Source organism: Hyperolius riggenbachi, chromosome 5 (assembly GCF_040937935.1).
Source record: "Hyperolius riggenbachi isolate aHypRig1 chromosome 5, aHypRig1.pri, whole genome shotgun sequence".
NCBI classification, from domain to species: Eukaryota; Metazoa; Chordata; class Amphibia; order Anura; family Hyperoliidae; genus Hyperolius; species Hyperolius riggenbachi.
This window is the reverse complement of record NC_090650.1, coordinates 444473067-444496628: the sequence shown is the minus strand read 5'-3', so window position 1 is coordinate 444496628 and position 23562 is coordinate 444473067.

The window sequence follows — 23562 nt, the reverse complement described above, 5'->3', positions numbered from 1 at the left end:
CGCCCAGATGCTGATCACAAGAGTGTGACATCGCCCAGATGCTGATCACAAGAGCGTGACATCACCCAGACGCTGATCACAAGAGCGTGACTTCACCCAGACGCTGATCACAAAAGCGTGACATCGCCCAGATGCTGATCACAAAAGCGTGACATCGCCCAGATGCTGATCACAAGAGCGTGACATCGCCCAGATGCTGATCACAAAAGCGTGACATCGCCCAGATGCTGATCACAAGAGCGTGACATCACCCAGATGCTGTTTACAAGAGCGTGGCATCGTGTACGCATGACGGCAGGCCGACTCCCAGTCGGCAAAAACGAAACTAGCTGGCAGCGGGGGACCAGAGGAGCCATGAGTGACTGCAAAGGCACAGGATGGCTGCAGGGGGCTGGTAGATGCCCCAGGTAAGTAAAACTCATTTTTTTTTTACAGTTAAGGTTCCCTTTAACTTAAGAATTCTGGAGTTATTTTAAAGACAGAAGAGTTAACTTTAGGTTTGCCTGAGGTAAAATGTTTCCTGAATACGACATACCTCATCACCATGGTGATACCTCTAGAAACGTAATTAAAGACAGGAGATAAGCTTAGTGAATTGAGGCAATTGTAATGAAAGCAGATGCTATAATCTTCCCCAAGCCATCTTGATAAAATAACAGAATAATAATAATAATATGTGTTTTCGCAGAGAATATAGCATTTTCCAGCTCTGTGAAGTGTCCCATTTATGAAATCTCTCGCTGAGGAAACGGCGGTCTGTGCCAGCTCGTTCCCGGAATCCTGACTCATGCCAGGGGCATTCCTGGCATTTCTGGATGCCCGCTCTGCCATTGCCCTGCTGTGTGTGGGCCGCATATCTCTCAATGGTTCTGAAATGCTGGATCAGCCCAAATACCGGCCTAAATCACTCCACACTGTCCACAGCCTCCTCTGTGTGCAGCTAAAGGGGGATATTTCCTGACATGCTGACCTCTGACATTTCCAGTAACTCCATACAGAGTACAGAGGGGAGGATGGGGGTCTGCTGGGGAAGGGGCCCTGCTAGTGGGGGATGGGGGGGGGGGCCTTCTGTGATCTCAGTTTTGCTGTTCCTCTCTCACCTCCCCCTCTCTACACTCTGACATGTGAGTTTCCCCTGATTATGTCAAGCACAATATTTTCCCTGTAAGGTCAGGAATACATCCCCCCCCCCCCCCCCCCCCCCATGTTATATTACACCTATACTGTGTTTACAGAGCCAGCTTGCAGATATATATCAGCAACTATTCACCTTCATCAGTGCAACATGTCATCCTGCACATTATCCAGTCACATGGCAGTCTCTCCAGCAGGTGAGGACCTGTCATGGGAGCACTGCAGTCTCTCCAGCAGGTGAGGACCTGTCATGGCAGCACTGCAGTCTCTCCAGCAGGTGAGGACCTGTCATGGCTGCTCTGCAGTCTCTCCAGCAGGTGAGGACCTGTCATGGCAGCACTGCAGTCTCTCCAGCAGGTGAGGACCTGTCATGGCTGCTCTGCAGTCTCTCCAGCAGGTGAGGACCTGTCATGGCAGCACTGCAGTCTCTCCAGCAGGGGAGGACCTGTCATGGCTGCTCTGCAGTCTCTCCAGCAGGTGAGGACCTGTCATGGCAGCACTGCAGTCTCTCCAGCAGGGGAGGACCTGTCATGGCAGCACTGCAGTCTCTCCAGCAGGTGAGGACCTGTCATGGCAGCACTGCAGTCTCTCCAGCAGGTGAGGACCTGTCATGGCTGCACTGCAGTCTCCAGCAGGGGAGGACCTGTCATGGCAGCACTGCAGTCTCCAGCAGGTGAGGACCTGTCATGGCAGCACTGCAGTCTCTCCAGCAGGTGAGGACCTGTCATGGCAGCACTGCAGTATCTCCAGCAGGGGAGGACCTGTCATGGCAGCACTGCAGTCTCTCCAGCAGGGGAGGACCTGTCATGGCAGCACTGCAGTCTCTCCAGCAGGTGAGGACCTGTCATGGCAGCACTGCAGTCTCTCCAGCAGGCGAGGACCTGTCATGGCAGCACTGCAGTCTCTCCAGCAGGCGAGGACCTGTCATGGCAGCACTGCAGTCTCTCCAGCAGGTGAGGACCTGTCATGGCAGCTCTGCAGTCTCCAGCAGGTGAGGACCTATCATGGCAGCACTGCAGTCTCTCCAGCAGGCGAGGACCTGTCATGGCAGCACTGCAGTCTCTCCAGCAGGTGAGGACCTGTCATGGCAGCTCTGCAGTCTCCAGCAGGTGAGGACCTATCATGGCTGCACTGCAGTCTCTCCAGCAGGTGAGGACCTGTCATGGCAGCACTGCAGTCAGGGCCGGATTTGTACTTTTTACTGCCCAAGGCCCACTATCACCAGCTGCCCCCTGACAACATTATCCCTGCCCCCCCCCCAACATTATAGCTGCCCCCCCCCCCCCCCCCCATCATCCCAACACGGCAGGGTTCAGATTGTAGGCACCTCTGAGGACAATTAGTGAAGTGATGGCTGGGATAAAATTATAAGATCCTCTGAGGACAGTTTGTGACAGGATGGCAGGGATTAGATTGTAAGCTCCTTGGCACATTCAGTCAGAGACAGGCAGCTCGGAAATCCCTGTAACTGCCCTTTGCTGCCCCTTCGTCCCCTGATTGCCAGATCTGGCTGTTGGTAGCCACCCACCGCTATGTGCAAACTCTGTGTAGCAGGACGAATGTTCAGCAGGCTAACTGCTACTACCATCCTTCTGCCTACAGCCCGCCCATTGCTTTCCTGGTGCCCTAGGCCATGGCCTATGTGGCCTTGCCTGAGATCCGGCCATGACTGCAGTCTCTCCAGCAGGTGAGGGCCTGTCATGGCAGCTCTGCAGTCTCCAGCAGGTGAGGACCTGTCATGGCAGCACTGCAGTCTCTCCAGCAGGGGAGGACCTGTCATGGCAGCTCTGCAGTCTCCAGCAGGTGAGGACCTGTCATGGCAGCACTGCAGTCTCCAGCAGGGGAGGACCTGTCACGGCAGCACGGCAGTCTCTCCAGCAGATGAGGGCCTGTCATGGCAGCTCTGCGGTCTCCAGCAGGTGAGGACCTGTCATGGCAGCACTGCAGTCTCCAGCAGCGGAGGACCTGTCATGGCTGCTCTGCAGTCTCCAGCAGGTGAGGACCTGTCATGGCAGCACTGCAGTATCTCCAGCAGGTGAGGGCCTGTCATGGCAGCTCTGCAGTCTCCAGCAGGTGAGGACCTGTCATGGCAGCACTGCAGTCTCCAGCAGGGGAGGACCTGTCACGGCAGCACGGCAGTCTCTCCAGCAGGTGAGGACCTGTCATGGCAGCACTGCAGTCTCTCCAGCAGGTGAGGACCTGTCATGGCAGCACCGCAGTATCTCCAGCAGGTGAGGGCCTGTCATGGCAGCTCTGCAGTCTCCAGCAGGTGAGGACCTGTCATGGCAGCACTGCAGTCTCCAGCAGGGGAGGACCTGTCACGGCAGCACGGCAGTCTCTCCAGCAGGTGAGGACCTGTCATGGCAGCACTGCAGTCTCCAGCAGGTGAGGACCTGTCACGGCTGCACTGCATTATCTCCAGCAGGCGAGGACCTGTCATGGCAGCACTGCAGTATCTCCAGCAGGTGAGGACCTGTCATGGCAGCAGAAAATGACTCTGATCAGAGACTTGTGCCTAGAGATGCATTGAGTGGCGGACAAAGCCAACTGAGGGCCCCTGTGCAGAATAAATGAAGGGGCCCCATGTGAGTGGCTATAATCAGATTCCGGTTGGATCCAAATAATGTTGATAACAGAAAAGTAGATGAATCCAGGTTAGATTGTGCAGGCGCCATGTATGTAGCACACATTCCATACTTGTGTATGACGCATTGTGCAGGCGCCATGTATGTAGCACACATTCCATACTTGTGTATGACGCATTGTGCAGGCGCTGTGTATGGAGCACACATTCCATACTTGTATATGATGCATTGTGCAGGCGCTATGTATGTAGCACACATTCCATACTTGTGTATGATGCATTGTGCAGGCGCTGTGTATGGAGCACACATTCCATACTTGTGTATGACGCATTGTGCAGGCGCTGTGTATGGAGCACACATTTCATACTTGTGTATGACGCATTGTGCAGGCGCTGTGTATGTAGCACACATTCCATACTTGTGTATGACGCATTGTGCAGGCGCCATGTATGTAGCACACATTCCATACTTGTGTATGACGCATTGTGCAGGCGCTGTGTATGTAGCACACATTCCATACTTGTGTATGACGCATTGTGCAGGCGCTGTGCATGGAGCACACATTCCATACTTGTGTATGATGCATTGTGCAGGCGCTGTGTATGGAGCACACATTTCATACTTGTGTATGACGCATTGTGCAGGCACTGTGTATATAGCACACATTTCATACTTGTGTATGACGCTTTGTGCAGGCGCTGTGTATGGAGCACACATTCCATACTTGTGTATGACGGGGCCCAAGGAAATATCACTGTTCTGCCTGGAGAGAAATACACAGAGAAGATCCTACAGAATAACCATGTCCTAACTGTGGTGCAGCTGCATGGGCCCTAGAGGGCATGGGGCCCCTGTGCGCTGCATGGTCTGCACAGGCCTATGCACGCCTCTGGATGCATTTCTCTTATTCAGCCACAAAAGGAGGCAGGAATTGGGGTCAGGCAGGATTACAGAGAATATTCACAAAGCCATTTGTACAGCAACAATTCAGGCTGTAATGAAATGTTATAAAAGTCAGCTATAGGGTTGTCACGGAATAGCCGTGAGAAACGCAGGTGAATCTAGAGAATTCACAGTCGCTTTCCTGATCGCTCCCTGTCGGATCTGTGTAGTCAGGCAAGCGATCCGAAAATGACATTTTTGTGTTGTTTTAAATCCAGAGATCTGTTCCCCTGTGAGCCAAAGCAGTCCCCTCACCCCTCCGGAATGTCGCACGTGGCTGGACTCCCTGTGGGGCCCAGCTCATTCCCCCTACAGCAGATGTCCCCATGAAAAGGACCAGGAAACTGTCTCCACAGGGGGGCCATAGAAAGCCAGCCGATCCGGCACCGAGCATGGGCCATAAGGAAAGCATGGGTGATATGATTTCCTGTCGGCATACGAAAACCGTATGTCGCACAGCTATAAAATTCATATCGTCTTGTCCGGTAAAATCTGGCCATCGTGCTGATATGAAATTCCTTGGGATAGACCGTCCGGTTATCGAGATATGAATCTTCTCAGGAGCCTGACCCGCTGGCTTAGCCGTGTCTGATGTCATATTAATCTGTATTTTCCAACAAGTCTGAAGCTGTTACCCCCCTAAATGTAACATGTATGGTTCAGGAGTTACAGCAATTCATAAGTTTAGCTCTAAAATCTCTCAGAGGGAATGAACTGTCATTTGCTGGTAGCTCAGAGGGGGCTGGCACTGCCACACCCCCAAACCAGCTTCATCAAAAGCACAGAGCCAGCAGGCGGGCTGGAGTCCTCCACACTGAACCATCTTGCACTCATCAGATGCCAGCTTGAGGATATGCTGGCATCCACCTGGTCTGAACTCTGAACTCTGGACTTTGAAACCAAGGACTTTATGATTCTTCCCACAATAAGGACATCTTTCCAGGAACTAAGTATTTTTCTCCCTTCTTTTATTTTTCATACTGGCTATTACTGTTTTAATAATTGTTGATTTTCATAATTGTCTGTATATATTAATTATTTATATTGCGTGAATAAACGACTTTTCCCAAGTCATTCACTGTTTCGCTACCCTGCTTATCAGCACACACAGAAATGATCCCGGGTCTCTGAAGATACGCTACTGTTTGTTTGTTGTTGGCTAGACAGAATATCGTGTGTTTAACCGTTTTATTCGCAGGATTAGTCAGTCAGTTAGTGGGCCCCACGGTCCCATAGTAACCGCGGTGGTGGCAGTTTACTCTGAACCAGTAGGTGACGTTGTAATTACCCGTGTCTCACAGGCTCCCTTCTGAGTTGTCTGCGGCTAATTCTTAACGGTTCCTGCGCATTGACTGCGACCAGAGTTCGCACGATCTGTGCGCTGGCACCGTTTAGAAGGCTAAGTGCGGTCAGCCACGAGGGCTCCTGTGACAGTGTTAGGCAGCGGTTGGGACCTGTGTTGTGCTGAAAGTATCTACGATAGCGCTAGCGCTATCGAGAAACGAACTAATTCGTTGGTGTAGCTGGAAGGCAATATATTTTTTATATATACAGAGAGACTGTGTAGCCAGTACCCCTCCCCAAAAGTTTTATTTTATTTGGCATGGAAATGTCCGGGAACTACCAGAACATGTGCCTAGCAGACCTGGAAAATCTTTGCGAAGAGAGGGGCATTGGCATCCTCCGCAAGAACAAACGGGACCTGATAGCAGACTTGTCCAGATGGGATGCCCAGCAACTGCGGGAGCCGGGAGTGTCCGCTGAAGTGGATACCAGCCCATCTGACAGTCTAGGGGAACCAGAGACTGAGACTCCTGACCGTACAGAGGTTGTGCATCCTGAGGGCCCTGCATCAACAGTTACGGAGGAGAATGTCAGTGTGGACCCCAACCCCAGAGTTTCTGACAGTACTCACCCGGAACTGGCCAGTACTGGACTGTCCATGGGTGCTGACCCGGTAATGCAGCAGGCATTACAAAAGCTGATGGAGACTGACCTGGAAAAGTACATGCAGTACATGGAAGCCCGCGAGGAGCGGGAACGCCAATCTGCAGAACGCAAGGCTGCTGCTGCTGCTGCAGAACGCCACACGGAGAGGGATGCCGCAGAGGCGCGGGAGAGACGACAGCATGAGCTCAACATGGCAAAGGTTCAACAGGCCAGCCGGAGTTCACCGCCCAGTCTCCCTGCTGAAGGAGCTGCAGCACCCGTAAGTGCAAAATTTAAATTTGCTAATATTGAAAAGGACACAGACATTGACTTGTTTTTGCGGTCTTTTGAAAAAGCATGCCGTCAGTATCGTCTGTCCCAAGACCAGTGGGCCAGACATCTGACACCTTTGCTGCGCTACAAAGCGCTTGATGCCTTCGCAGAATTGCCTGCGGAGAAGGATAATGATTATGCTGCTATAAAAGACGCTATCATTACTAAGTACCAGCTGACGCCAGAAGCCTATCGGAAGAAGTTCAGGGCCTGGCAGAAAAAGTCTTCTGATTCGTACCGAGATGTGGCCAGCAGCTTGCTCACCACACTCCGCCAGTGGACACTAGGCCTCACCAAAGGGTCTTATGGCGTCCTGGAGGACTTGATAGTCCTCGAACAATTTCTGAACATTTGCCCTGCTGATGTACGACAGTTTGTGTTAGAACGCAGGCCGGCTTCAGCCACTGTCGCTGCAGACCTTGCTGAGACTTTTGCAACTACCTGGGTGGCTGATACCCGCAGAACTGTCCCATCCAGCTGGAGAGGAGGTCAGCCCAATACCTCGGCAGACCCTCCTGCCCCTGTGAGCCGTCCTCCACAGAGGCCACCCAGCGCAGCTGCTGCACCCAGGCCTGCAGCGCCTGGAGAGGTCACCTGTCACTACTGCCGCCAGCCCGGACACATGAAATTCGACTGTCCGGAGCGGAGACAGACACCACCAGCACCTGGATCATCTGCATCACCTGCACCTCACCCACAGCAGAGGCAACCCGCCAGCGAACCACAGCCTGGATCATCCGATTTTGTCCTGTTTGCCCGCGGAAAGGAAATCCGCGACCGAACCGACCAGCAGCAACTTGTTAGAGTGAACGGCAAAGTTGTCACCGGATTCCGAGACACCGGAGCTGACATCACGTTAGTTCACTCACACCTTGTGCCAAAGGAGAGCATCAGCTCCAGCCGATCCCTTGCCCTTACTGGAGTAGAAGGCACCCTTTTTCACATAGCCCACGCCAGAGTGAAGCTGGATTGGGGAGTGGGAGGGGTCCAAGAAAGGGTTGTTGGGGTTATGAAGGATCTCCCAGTCCCTGTGTTGCTGGGGACTGATTTGGGCAAGCTTGTGTCCTACTATGAACCTGCCACGACCGCCTTGTCGCTCACGGAAGGAGACGGACTCTCCACCCACCACCAGGTACTTTATACACTTGGGGGAGCACCAGGGGGAGGCGGGTTGAATGTGCCCAGTTCAAGGGTACCAGGTTCAATAGTGCCTGCTTCAAAGGCACCTGAGTTTGATGTACAGACTGTCTGCTGTGATGATGCTGTAACTGTACCTGAGTTTACTGTACAACCTGTCTGTAATGGAAAAATGTCTATACCTGTCAATGTCATTACTGCATGCAATGATGACTTGAGTAATGTCCGTCTGTGCCATTCTGACAGTGTACCTGTGCTAGCAGTACCGCGCAGCTGCACTGCTCAGAACCCGAGCTCAGAACAGGTGGAGGGGGTTCCGGCCTCCTCCCCCTCCTCTGACCGCAGGGATGAGACCTTTCCGCCGCTGCCCTCGTGTGACATGAGCCAGTTGGCTGAAACTGACAGCGCCGTATTCTCAGCCGCACTACAAAGTGACCCAAGCCTGGAAGTGCTCAGGCAGCAAGCCGCTGAGCCCCTCGCAGACGGGGCCGCTTTCAAGGTGTACTGGGAAGGTGGGAGACTGTACAGTGAGTCTGTACAGCCCCCTGCAGGTAGATCCCACGCGAATACCAAATGGCTTGTGGTCCCGAGTGCGTTCAGGGGACATGTGATGAAATCCGCACATGGTAATCCTCTGACAGGGCACTCAGGGGTCCGCAAGACACTTGCCGGTATTCGGAAACAGTTTTATTGGCCCCGGATGAACAGGGATGTAGCAAACTACTGCGGAGCATGTGCCGTCTGTCAGGAGCTGGGAAGGTCCAGGGATTCCCGCGGGGTTCCCTTAGGTCCACAGCCACTTAGCACAGGAACCCTGCGTGGGCTGGCTGTTGACCTAACCAACCCACTGCCCGTTGTCAGCAGTCCCGGCAGACACCACGTCCGACTGCAGTGGCGCAAACGCCCTGTCCAGAACGGTCCATGTCGGGTCAACCCTGAGGGTAGCAGACCGCGACCGGTCCAGGGGAACCGAGCCACAGGCTCCAATAGGTTTCCCTGCCGCACCGGCAACCCGAGACCCGTCAGCCAGGTTGGCCGACACCGGAACGCTGATGGGCTGTCCTGGTGTCAGGGGGAACTAGGCCCAACAGCGCCAATGGCTGCTACGACGGATGTCTTGCTGACAACCCTCTACACAGCGTCAGGAAAGGGAGGTGTCACGGAATAGCCGTGAGAAACGCAGGTGAATCTAGAGAATTCACAGTCGCTTTCCTGATCGCTCCCTGTCGGATCTGTGTAGTCAGGCAAGCGATCCGAAAATGACATTTTTGTGTTGTTTTAAATCCAGAGATCTGTTCCCCTGTGAGCCAAAGCAGTCCCCTCACCCCTCCGGAATGTCGCACGTGGCTGGACTCCCTGTGGGGCCCAGCTCATTCCCCCTACAGCAGATGTCCCCATGAAAAGGACCAGGAAACTGTCTCCACAGGGGGGCCATAGAAAGCCAGCCGATCCGGCACCGAGCATGGGCCATAAGGAAAGCATGGGTGATATGATTTCCTGTCGGCATACGAAAACCGTATGTCGCACAGCTATAAAATTCATATCGTCTTGTCCGGTAAAATCTGGCCATCGTGCTGATATGAAATTCCTTGGGATAGACCGTCCGGTTATCGAGATATGAATCTTCTCAGGAGCCTGACCCGCTGGCTTAGCCGTGTCTGATGTCATATTAATCTGTATTTTCCAACAAGTCTGAAGCTGTTACCCCCCTAAATGTAACATGTATGGTTCAGGAGTTACAGCAATTCATAAGTTTAGCTCTAAAATCTCTCAGAGGGAATGAACTGTCATTTGCTGGTAGCTCAGAGGGGGCTGGCACTGCCACACCCCCAAACCAGCTTCATCAAAAGCACAGAGCCAGCAGGCGGGCTGGAGTCCTCCACACTGAACCATCTTGCACTCATCAGATGCCAGCTTGAGGATATGCTGGCATCCACCTGGTCTGAACTCTGAACTCTGGACTTTGAAACCAAGGACTTTATGATTCTTCCCACAATAAGGACATCTTTCCAGGAACTAAGTATTTTTCTCCCTTCTTTTATTTTTCATACTGGCTATTACTGTTTTAATAATTGTTGATTTTCATAATTGTCTGTATATATTAATTATTTATATTGCGTGAATAAACGACTTTTCCCAAGTCATTCACTGTTTCGCTACCCTGCTTATCAGCACACACAGAAATGATCCCGGGTCTCTGAAGATACGCTACTGTTTGTTTGTTGTTGGCTAGACAGAATATCGTGTGTTTAACCGTTTTATTCGCAGGATTAGTCAGTCAGTTAGTGGGCCCCACGGTCCCATAGTAACCGCAGTGGTGGCAGTTTACTCTGAACCAGTAGGTGACGTTGTAATTACCCGTGTCTCACAGGCTCCCTTCTGAGTTGTCTGCGGCTAATTCTTAACGGTTCCTGCGCATTGACTGCGACCAGAGTTCGCACGATCTGTGCGCTGGAACCGTTTAGAAGGCTAAGTGCGGTCAGCCACGAGGGCTCCTGTGACAGTGTTAGGCAGCGGTTGGGACCTGTGTTGTGCTGAAAGTATCTACGATAGCGCTAGCGCTATCGAGAAACGAACTAATTCGTTGGTGTAGCTGGAAGGCAATATATTTTTTATATATACAGAGAGACTGTGTAGCCAGTACCCCTCCCCAAAAGTTTTATTTTATTTGGCATGGAAATGTCCGGGAACTACCAGAACATGTGCCTAGCAGACCTGGAAAATCTTTGCGAAGAGAGGGGCATTGGCATCCTCCGCAAGAACAAACGGGACCTGATAGCAGACTTGTCCAGATGGGATGCCCAGCAACTGCGGGAGCCGGGAGTGTCCGCTGAAGTGGATACCAGCCCATCTGACAGTCTAGGGGAACCAGAGACTGAGACTCCTGACCGTACAGAGGTTGTGCATCCTGAGGGCCCTGCATCAACAGTTACGGAGGAGAATGTCAGTGTGGACCCCAACCCCAGAGTTTCTGACAGTACTCACCCGGAACTGGCCAGTACTGGACTGTCCATGGGTGCTGACCCGGTAATGCAGCAGGCATTACAAAAGCTGATGGAGACTGACCTGGAAAAGTACATGCAGTACATGGAAGCCCGCGAGGAGCGGGAACGCCAATCTGCAGAACGCAAGGCTGCTGCTGCTGCTGCAGAACGCCACACGGAGAGGGATGCCGCAGAGGCGCGGGAGAGACGACAGCATGAGCTCAACATGGCAAAGGTTCAACAGGCCAGCCGGAGTTCACCGCCCAGTCTCCCTGCTGAAGGAGCTGCAGCACCCGTAAGTGCAAAATTTAAATTTGCTAATATTGAAAAGGACACAGACATTGACTTGTTTTTGCGGTCTTTTGAAAAAGCATGCCGTCAGTATCGTCTGTCCCAAGACCAGTGGGCCAGACATCTGACACCTTTGCTGCGCTACAAAGCGCTTGATGCCTTCGCAGAATTGCCTGCGGAGAAGGATAATGATTATGCTGCTATAAAAGACGCTATCATTACTAAGTACCAGCTGACGCCAGAAGCCTATCGGAAGAAGTTCAGGGCCTGGCAGAAAAAGTCTTCTGATTCGTACCGAGATGTGGCCAGCAGCTTGCTCACCACACTCCGCCAGTGGACACTAGGCCTCACCAAAGGGTCTTATGGCGTCCTGGAGGACTTGATAGTCCTCGAACAATTTCTGAACATTTGCCCTGCTGATGTACGACAGTTTGTGTTAGAACGCAGGCCGGCTTCAGCCACTGTCGCTGCAGACCTTGCTGAGACTTTTGCAACTACCTGGGTGGCTGATACCCGCAGAACTGTCCCATCCAGCTGGAGAGGAGGTCAGCCCAATACCTCGGCAGACCCTCCTGCCCCTGTGAGCCGTCCTCCACAGAGGCCACCCAGCGCAGCTGCTGCACCCAGGCCTGCAGCGCCTGGAGAGGTCACCTGTCACTACTGCCGCCAGCCCGGACACATGAAATTCGACTGTCCGGAGCGGAGACAGACACCACCAGCACCTGGATCATCTGCATCACCTGCACCTCACCCACAGCAGAGGCAACCCGCCAGCGAACCACAGCCTGGATCATCCGATTTTGTCCTGTTTGCCCGCGGAAAGGAAATCCGCGACCGAACCGACCAGCAGCAACTTGTTAGAGTGAACGGCAAAGTTGTCACCGGATTCCGAGACACCGGAGCTGACATCACGTTAGTTCACTCACACCTTGTGCCAAAGGAGAGCATCAGCTCCAGCCGATCCCTTGCCCTTACTGGAGTAGAAGGCACCCTTTTTCACATAGCCCACGCCAGAGTGAAGCTGGATTGGGGAGTGGGAGGGGTCCAAGAAAGGGTTGTTGGGGTTATGAAGGATCTCCCAGTCCCTGTGTTGCTGGGGACTGATTTGGGCAAGCTTGTGTCCTACTATGAACCTGCCACGACCGCCTTGTCGCTCACGGAAGGAGACGGACTCTCCACCCACCACCAGGTACTTTATACACTTGGGGGAGCACCAGGGGGAGGCGGGTTGAATGTGCCCAGTTCAAGGGTACCAGGTTCAATAGTGCCTGCTTCAAAGGCACCTGAGTTTGATGTACAGACTGTCTGCTGTGATGATGCTGTAACTGTACCTGAGTTTACTGTACAACCTGTCTGTAATGGAAAAATGTCTATACCTGTCAATGTCATTACTGCATGCAATGATGACTTGAGTAATGTCCGTCTGTGCCATTCTGACAGTGTACCTGTGCTAGCAGTACCGCGCAGCTGCACTGCTCAGAACCCGAGCTCAGAACAGGTGGAGGGGGTTCCGGCCTCCTCCCCCTCCTCTGACCGCAGGGATGAGACCTTTCCGCCGCTGCCCTCGTGTGACATGAGCCAGTTGGCTGAAACTGACAGCGCCGTATTCTCAGCCGCACTACAAAGTGACCCAAGCCTGGAAGTGCTCAGGCAGCAAGCCGCTGAGCCCCTCGCAGACGGGGCCGCTTTCAAGGTGTACTGGGAAGGTGGGAGACTGTACAGTGAGTCTGTACAGCCCCCTGCAGGTAGATCCCACGCGAATACCAAATGGCTTGTGGTCCCGAGTGCGTTCAGGGGACATGTGATGAAATCCGCACATGGTAATCCTCTGACAGGGCACTCAGGGGTCCGCAAGACACTTGCCGGTATTCGGAAACAGTTTTATTGGCCCCGGATGAACAGGGATGTAGCAAACTACTGCGGAGCATGTGCCGTCTGTCAGGAGCTGGGAAGGTCCAGGGATTCCCGCGGGGTTCCCTTAGGTCCACAGCCACTTAGCACAGGAACCCTGCGTGGGCTGGCTGTTGACCTAACCAACCCACTGCCCGTTGTCAGCAGTCCCGGCAGACACCACGTCCGACTGCAGTGGCGCAAACGCCCTGTCCAGAACGGTCCATGTCGGGTCAACCCTGAGGGTAGCAGACCGCGACCGGTCCAGGGGAACCGAGCCACAGGCTCCAATAGGTTTCCCTGCCGCACCGGCAACCCGAGACCCGTCAGCCAGGTTGGCCGACACCGGAACGCTGATGGGCTGTCCTGGTGTCAGGGGGAACTAGGCCCAACAGCGCCAATGGCTGCTACGACGGATGTCTTGCTGACAACCCTCTACACAGCGTCAGGAAAGGGAGGTGTCACGGAATAGCCGTGAGAAACGCAGGTGAATCTAGAGAATTCACAGTCGCTTTCCTGATCGCTCCCTGTCGGATCTGTGTAGTCAGGCAAGCGATCCGAAAATGACATTTTTGTGTTGTTTTAAATCCAGAGATCTGTTCCCCTGTGAGCCAAAGCAGTCCCCTCACCCCTCCGGAATGTCGCACGTGGCTGGACTCCCTGTGGGGCCCAGCTCATTCCCCCTACAGCAGATGTCCAAATGAAAAGGACCAGGAAACTGTCTCCACAGGGGGGCCATAGAAAGCCAGCCGATCCGGCACCGAGCATGGGCCATAAGGAAAGCATGGGTGATATGATTTCCTGTCGGCATACGAAAACCGTATGTCGCACAGCTATAAAATTCATATCGTCTTGTCCGGTAAAATCTGGCCATCGTGCTGATATGAAATTCCTTGGGATAGACCGTCCGGTTATCGAGATATGAATCTTCTCAGGAGCCTGACCCGCTGGCTTAGCCATGTCTGATGTCATATTAATCTGTATTTTCCAACAAGTCTGAAGCTGTTACCCCCCTAAATGTAACATGTATGGTTCAGGAGTTACAGCAATTCATAAGTTTAGCTCTAAAATCTCTCAGAGGGAATGAACTGTCATTTGCTGGTAGCTCAGAGGGGGCTGGCACTGCCACACCCCCAAACCAGCTTCATCAAAAGCACAGAGCCAGCAGGCGGGCTGGAGTCCTCCACACTGAACCATCTTGCACTCATCAGATGCCAGCTTGAGGATATGCTGGCATCCACCTGGTCTGAACTCTGAACTCTGGACTTTGAAACCAAGGACTTTATGATTCTTCCCACAATAAGGACATCTTTCCAGGAACTAAGTATTTTTCTCCCTTCTTTTATTTTTCATACTGGCTATTACTGTTTTAATAATTGTTGATTTTCATAATTGTCTGTATATATTAATTATTTATATTGCGTGAATAAACGACTTTTCCCAAGTCATTCACTGTTTCGCTACCCTGCTTATCAGCACACACAGAAATGATCCCGGGTCTCTGAAGATACGCTACTGTTTGTTTGTTGTTGGCTAGACAGAATATCGTGTGTTTAACCGTTTTATTCGCAGGATTAGTCAGTCAGTTAGTGGGCCCCACGGTCCCATAGTAACCGCGGTGGTGGCAGTTTACTCTGAACCAGTAGGTGACGTTGTAATTACCCGTGTCTCACAGGCTCCCTTCTGAGTTGTCTGCGGCTAATTCTTAACGGTTCCTGCGCATTGACTGCGACCAGAGTTCGCACGATCTGTGCGCTGGCACCGTTTAGAAGGCTAAGTGCGGTCAGCCACGAGGGCTCCTGTGACAAGGGTGTCAGTCATTACCCCCCTATGTCTGTGACCAGGGATACCCCATATACATAGATCCCAACTGTCCCTCTTTTGGAGGGACAGTCCCTCTTTGGGAGCTCTGTCCCTCTGTCTCTTTCCTCCTCATTTGTCCCTCTTTCAGGACTTTGTCCCTCTTTCTGTGTAATTATATATATTTCTCTACTAAAAATGTGTTTGATTGACTCTAAATTTTATTCCCATCCTTTACATTGATGTATTACTAATTTTAAAATGTTAATAGGGGTGTGATGGGGGCGTGATCAGGGGTGTGGCTTACATGTCCCTCTTTCTCATCTCAAAAAGTTGGGAGGTATGCCATAATGTGTATAGCTACCTAGCTACAGGCATAGCTGGGATATGATATATATTATCTGTCACGCATTATGCTTGAAAGCAGTTTATCCTGGGCTCTGTCGCCATCTAGTGGCCATATTTTATATATATTAGGATTTACAATGTATATGATTATTTTTATTGATTTATAAAGCTCCAAACATATTCCACCATGCTGTACAAAGTAAGAAACAACATGGGGTACATAATAATACAGACAATGGTGTACACCAATATACAAAATACAGAGCTTCCAGGGATGGGGCTGTCCTGATTGGGTGTGGCAGGGAGTTCAGAGGTGTAGGGGCAGCATGACAGAAGGCTCTGTCTCCAAAGGTTTTGAGGTTTGATACATTTGTAGCAAGTCCTTCAGGTATTCAGGGCCCAGATTGTGCAAGGATATGTATGCCAGTAGGCCAATCTTGAACAAAATTCTCCATTTTATCTGTAGCCAGTGGAATGGAAACACAGGGTTGGTGTTATGTGGCAATGGTGGGGTTGGCTCGTTAACAGCCTTGCGGCGGCATTCTGTACTAATTGCAGGCGGAGTAGGTCTTTGTTTGGAAGGCCTGTACAGAGAACATTGCAGTAGTCCAGCCTTGATGTGATGAAGGTGTGAACTAGGGTTAGAAGATCCGTTAGACGGAGGTATGAGGTGTTTAATCCTTGCAATGTTCTTAGGTGAAAGAAGGAATGTTTCACAACAGCTGAGATTTGATTTCTGAAGCTTCATTTTGCATCAATCAATATTAATAGTTGCAAAGAGATGTTACATCCTCCTGTAAGTAGCAATGTGGTGATCAGTGGTAACTATAATGCTAAACATAGAATGATGATGGCAGGAGATACTGATAGCTGTACATAGATGTTACATCCCCCTGTAAGTAGCAATGTGGAGATCAGTGGTGACTGTAATGCTAAACATAGAATGATGATGGCAGGAGATACTGATAGATGTACAGAGATGTTACATCCCCCTGTAAGTAGCAATGTGGTGATCAGTGGTAACTGTAATGCTAAACAGAGAATGATGATGGCAGGAGGTACTGATAGATGTACAGAGATGTTACATCCCCCTGTAAGCAGCAATGTGGTGATCAGTGGTAATTGTAATGCTAAACAGAGAATGATGATGGCAGGAGATACTGATAGATGTACAGAGATGTTACATCCCCCTGTAAGCAGCAATGTGGTGTCAGTGGTAATTGTAATGCTGAACAGAGAATGATGATGGCAGGAGATACTGATAGCTGTACAGAGATGTTACATCTCCCTGTAAGCAGCAATGTGGTGATCAGTGGTAATTGTAATGCTAAACATAGAATGATGATGGCAGGAGATACTGATAGCTGTACAGAGATGTTACATCCCCCTGTAAGTAGCAATGTGGAGATCAGTGGTGACTGTAATGCTAAACATAGAATGATGATGGCAGGAGATACTGATAGATGTACAGAGATGTTACATCCCCCTGTAAGTAGCAATGTGGTGATCAGTGGTAACTGTAATGCTAAACAGAGAATGATGATGGCAGGAGATACTGATAGATGTACAGAGATGTTACATCCCCCTGTAAGCAGCAATGTGGTGATCAGTGGTAATTGTAATGCTAAACAGAGAATGATGATGGCAGGAGATACTGATGGATGTACAGAGATGTTACATTTGAAAAATCCATATTAAAAATGTATTCATATTAAAAATAAAAAATATAAAAAAATTGATTATTGTGTGTAATGTTTTCCAATCCAGACAACTTTTTTTGCCACATACGGCCTTTTCTTACAAAATTGCGGCAATCTCAAACACTCGTATGTGCTACCCGAACAACTTTCAGTCAAGTAAACAATTGCATCGGTTTTGTAGAATAATGAAGGAATGAAGAAACCATAACATGTGTGACCACCTTAAGTCCGGTTTCAGACTGCAAATTGGCGGTAGTGATGCCGTGCGCTGCACCCACCGCAACACATCGCCAAAAACAGGCCTTCAGGCAACACCGCGTTAGTACACGTTGTTCCCTGTTTGGCCGCGTGCTTGCGGTTACTTCCTGCTTTGGGTATGTGGAAGAGTATTATTAATATATGCTTCCGCACATGCGCACCGCGCCGTCAGATATTTAAAAAATCCTGCGTCGCCATAGACTTACATGACTTCCGGGCCGATGCAGGTGCCGCGGATCCCACACCGTAACGTAGTTTGTAGCGTTAATTCGGACACTTTCGGCGCAGTGTACCGCAACGTGGGAAGTTTGAACTTCCCCATACACTTTCATTGCTCTCAGGTGGCGTGCGGTAAAAAACCAAACTGCACCGCCCCGGTGTGAAAGGCCCCTGAGGGTCCCTTTAACAGTTCACAAGGTAAGGTTTGTATCCAGGTCTTCCAGATCGCAGAGATCAGGTACAGCGGGCAAACGCCGCCGGCTGGACGACTCCAAACTGATTTGCTCCACCCTAGTCACGGTGACTCCTTCACCTTGTAATCGCGTTTGTTCTGTTCATGCTCAGATAAATATAGAAGGAAATGGAATTTTCACCAGATAAACCAGTTTGTTGGCGACAGACATTCTTGTGTCCGCTTGGTCTCTCTGGAATCACAATATAACTCGTCTATCATAACGTTAGGTAACGGTGACACCCAACACTGGCACTCTACTGCATGTCAGATGACTGTAACTAGTGATACTACCTCTGTATTGTGTAAAGAGGTTTAGACAACATGTATTTATAGGAATGAGTGAGTTCTGGGACTTACCGCTGACTACTGGAGACATACGGGTTATCAGTTAGTGCAAAGTAGAGTATGTATAAAGCCTGGAACAGGTGAGGGTCCCTTCACCCTATGCATGCAGCATTGCACATCCTCTGACTTGGCCTATTTGCTGGCTGTATTCTTGGGGCTCGATTCACAAAGCGGTGCTAACCCAGTTAGCATGCCTAAAAGACTTTAGGCATGATAACCATTGCACCATGCTGGTGAAAAGCCAGTTTAGGCGTGATAAGTTTAGGTGTGATAAGTTTAGGTGTGATAAGTTCAGGCATGCTAAGTTTAGATAAGTTTAGATCGCTTGCAAAGTCCCGCACGCAAAGCAGCGCCATTAAACTTTATACAAAGTGCACCAGTCTTTGCTAGCGTAAAACTTTTGATCAGCTGTGCACTGCGGTGCTAACGCAGTTGGCGCTTAAACTTAGCATGCCTAAACTTATCACACCTAAACTTATCATGCCTAAACTTATCACACCTAAACTTATCACACCTAAACTTATCATGCCTAAACTGAGTTTAGGCATGATAAAGGGCTTTTCACCAGGGTGCTAACTGTTAGCACCGCTTTGTGAATCAGGCCCTTTGTTTGGTAGTTTGTTTTTTTAATTTTTTTTCACATTATACACTGTAAATATGATTTGTACCCCTGACGAATCCTTTCTTGGGTGAAACATGTTGTTATTTTTCCTGTGATTATGTGTGTGAAGGGTGTTATGTCCTCACACAATGGGCTTGATTCACAAAGCGGTGCTAACAGTTAGCACCCTGGTGAAAAGCCCTTTATCATGCCTAAACTCAGTTTAGGCATGATAAGTTTAGGTGTGATAAGTTTAGGTGTGATAAGTTTAGGCATGATAAGTTTAGGTGTGATAAGTTTAGGCATGCTAAGTTTATGCGCCAACTGCGTTAGCACCGCAGTGCACAGCTGATCAAAAGTTTTACGCTAGCAAAGACTGGTGCACTTTGTATAAAGTTTAATGGCGCTGCTTTGCGTGCGGGACTTAGAGCGCGATCTAAACTTATCTAAACTTAGCATGCCTAAACTTATCACACCTAAACTTATCACACCTAAACTTATCACGCCTAAACTGGCTTTTCACCAGCATGGTGCAATGGTTATCATGCCTAAAGTCTTTTAGGCATGCTAACTGGGTTAGCACCGCTTTGTGAATCGAGCCCAATGGGCCTGATTCACAAAGCGGTGCTAACAGTTAGCACGCTGGTGAAAAGCCCTTTATCATGCCTAAACTCAGTTTAGGCATGATAAGTTTAGGTGTGATAAGTTTAGGTGTGATAAGTTTAGGCATGATAAGTTTAGGTGTGATAAGTTTAGGCATGATAAGTTTAAGCACCAACTGCGTTAGCACCGCAGTGCACAGCTGATCAAAAGTTTTGCGCTAGCAAAGTCTAGTGCACTTCGCATAGAGTTTAATGGCGCTGCTTTGTGTGCGGGACTTTGCACGCAATCTACACTTATCTAAACTTAGCATGCCTAAACTTATCACACCTAAACTTATCACACCTAAACTTATCATGCCTAAACTGACTTTTCACCAGTGTGGTGCAAAGGTTATCACGCCTAAAGTCTTTTAGGCGTGATAACTGAGTTATCACCGCTTTGTGAATCAGGCCCAATGCCTGCAGAGTATGCCTTGTCATTTACCTATGAACCGTAGAAGGAGGTGTGCAGAGTGAGAGATTGGGCCTGATTCACAAAGCGGTGCTAACCCAGTTAGCACGCCTAAAAGACTTTAGGCGTGATAACCATTGCACCACACTGGTGAACAGCCAGTTTAGGCATGATAAGTTTAGGTGTGATAAGTTTAGGTGTGATAAGTTTAGGCATGCTAAGTTTAGATAAGTGTAGATAGCGCACAAAGTCCCGCACACAAAGCAGCGCCATTAAAATCTATGCGAAGTGCACCAGACTTTGCTAGCGCAAAACTTTTGATCAGATGTGCACTGCGGTGCTAACCCAGTTGGTGCTTAAACTTATCATGCCTAAACTTATCACACCTAAACTTATCATGCCTAAACTTATCACACCTAAACTTATCACACCTAAACTTATCATGCCTAAACTGAGTTTAGGCATGATAAAGGGCTTTTCACCAGGGTGCTAACTGTTAGCACCGCTTTGTGAATCAGGCCCATTGTGTATTGCCAGGAGGGGCTATGTTCCCTGACTTCACGGAGGCCCCTATCCTCCTTGGATTTACTGTCGATACAGCCCACTTAGGCTGTATAGAAGTGGGTCCTACATGCTACATAGCAAATACTGCTGATTGGACCACAGCCACTGCCTACCAAGTCTGCATTACTTGATAAATGCCGTTGTCCTCAATTTTAATAACTAAATAAAAGTTATATTTCTTTGGGTGGGCTATTGTGGCCTTTTCCGGTTGGTACTAGTTTTGTGTACCTCCGCATTGTGTAAATAAGTTTAGATAAAATGTATTACAGGAGGCGTGAGCTCTGGGACTTACCGCTGACTGCTGGAGACATGCTGGAGACATACGGGGTATCCCTAAAATACCTTAAAATCAGATAGTGCAAAGTAGAGTATGTGTAAAGCCTGGAACAGGTGTGGACACGCTGTATCGCACATACTGAACAATAGGACAACACGTAATGGTGATGAAAAGCTACATCTTGGGCTTGATTCACTAAGACAAATAGCACGCCTTATCAGAGTTAACACGTCTTATCAGAGTAGCATAGTGAGCGTTACGAACTTCTGCCTGCTAATTGGCAATGACGAGAGCTCCACTCCTGGAGAGTGTCCTGCCCTGAGCCCCTGCGGATCCAATCACTATAAAGGACATTATCCCCTGCACTTTGATTGGCCCATTAGGCTGCCTGTCAAGTTTCCTGTCAAGTGACATGCATCCTACTGAGCCAATCAAAGTGCAGGGGATAATGTCCTTTATAGTGATTGGACCCGCGGGGGCTCAGGGCAGGACGAGTGGAGCTCTCATCATTGCCAATTAGCAGGCATAAGTTTGTAGCGCTCGCTGTGCTACTCTGATAAGGTGTGTCAACTCTGATAAGGGCTGTTAACTCTGATAAGGCATGCTATTTGTCTTGCCCCTTGTGTGTTCCGAGTACGCCAGGAGAAAAGTGCAATCTAAATGTTATTTGTTGGGTCTAGTGGTCATAATGAACATCTATAAATGTACTTTGATAGGGGTAATTAGCAGACCATTCCTTTTAAAGGATACATGAGCCAAAATGAATAAATGCAGATCTTACCTGGGGCTTCCTCCAGCCCCTAGAAGCCTCTGTATCCCTCGCCGCAGCTCCGCTAGCTGCCACTCTTCTGGGTGCCGTCCGTAGTGGCCCCCAGGCTGGCCAGTCCGGCAGCTTCTGCGCATGTGTGAGTGCATGCATGGCCACTCGGGGCCGGGAGCGTTCTGTGCAGATCTGTACAGGTGGGTCCCTTCCATGTGGGCGTCCTCACAGTGTATTGCTTCAGGCGGCAAAAACTCTACAACCGGCCATGCCTGGACTTCATATAGCTCATATGACTGGTGGCTTCATATGAGGAGGGGAATCAAATTCTGTGGGACAGCTTGAACCTGAAAATTCATCAGAAATCACCTCTCAGGGCCTGTTTCCATTACGTCAGATTCGCTGCGTTACTCTGCCTAAGGCCTGGAGCCCACTAGCAGTACATGACTAAGCCTTTTCTGAGAGCTTTGTGATTTGTTAAACTCTTGCTAATGTAATGCTATAGGTGAGATCCCACCTGAGGGATGTGCTTGTATAAAACTCCCCCATAGCATTGCATTAGCAAGAGCTTTACAAATCACTAGGGATTAGAAAAGGCTGCTAGTGGGTATGAGCCAGTGGAAGCGGGCCCTGAAGCTGGATGTGTCTTGGCCGTCCATAACGACGGAATCATTGGTCAGTTTGCTGTAATATTTGTGCATCTCGTTTTCAGCTCTACCCCTGAGAGTGACACGGCTGAGGACAGGTGTGACTCTAGTGACAGATTCCTGGGAGTGTCACCCTTAATAATGATGACTTGCTTTGTTAGTTCTTTATTCAGTTTTCTACAACGTGTGAAGTTTATAGAGTAGATGTGTTATCTGTGTAATCAGCACGCCTTGTGCCCCCCATGTGATTGCATTCACTGCACCGTCCAGCATTGCGACATTTCTATTCTCGCAGCAATGTTATCTGATAAGCAGCACCTCTGTATATACCTATATAGCCCCCCCTGCCTCCCGTCTTATGATTGTCAACTAATGATGATTTGTGAAAAGGTGACTTATGTCAACATGACTAACTCAGCAAAGAAAGCCTCGCACCTCTGTGAGGTCTATTTACACGATCCTTCATTCTGACTCGGCACGCCAGGCACTAGTAATTGCGCTTGTGCCTCCTTGATTGCACTCCTGTGGCCGGGCGTGTTCTGTGCATGCGTAGTTTGTTAAGACTTATAGTCCCCCAGAAACATATACTCGCTGGTGCTGGATCTCAGGGTCGGACTGGGACACTGGGGGCCCACCAAAGAAATTTCAACCTGGGGCCCACACATCCCATGATTGCGCGAAAAAAGGGCGTGACCATGCATCGGAAGGTGGGCGTGGTCATGATGTATTATGGACAGGGCCAAATGTACATGATCTTAGCAGCATTGTAATTCAGAGACACTGCTGCCCAGCAAAACTTTGCATAGAGTCCCCTCCTTCAATATAAAGTAATGTCCTACTTTGCAGAGGTTGCGACCGCAGAGGTTGCGACCGCATCGAGGCCCTTGGGCCAAAGGGGCCCCGAAGGGCCCTCCCTCAACTACAGTATTACCTCTCTATTGGTCCTGTGCTCATAATAATCACTTCTATAGATACTTTGAACAGTGGTACAGTGAACAGTGGTAATCATTAACACACTGCTCCCCATTCCCTTCTTGTACCTCTGACACTGTAGTTGCCATTGGCAGGTTTTGGTGTGTCGTATCAACTGTTATGTATAGAGTGCTTGGGGGGGCCCATTGTAAAATTTGCATCGAGGCCCACAGCTCCTTAGCTACGCCACTGCTCTTAGCATGAGTGATTACAGCACTGAGAAGAGAATTTTTGTGCTGCAGGCAGCAATTGGAGCTGCCTGCAGCAGGGCCCACCGAGGGAAAAAACTGTACTACTGTGGCTCAGTCCGACCCTGGTGGATCTGCTCAGCCAGGCCAAAATGAATAACAGAATAAGGATCTGCAAGCTACAGTAGAGTTCATAAACCCGGATTCTTTATTAGAAAAAATCCACACAACAGAAATGGGCATCCACAGGATCAAACTAATAAGGAATACCGGCATAAAGGCACATCTTAGACCCGACAAGTGTCAGTTTTATCCTGTGGATGCCCATATCTGTTGTGTGGATTTTTTTCTACTAAAGAATACCGGTCTA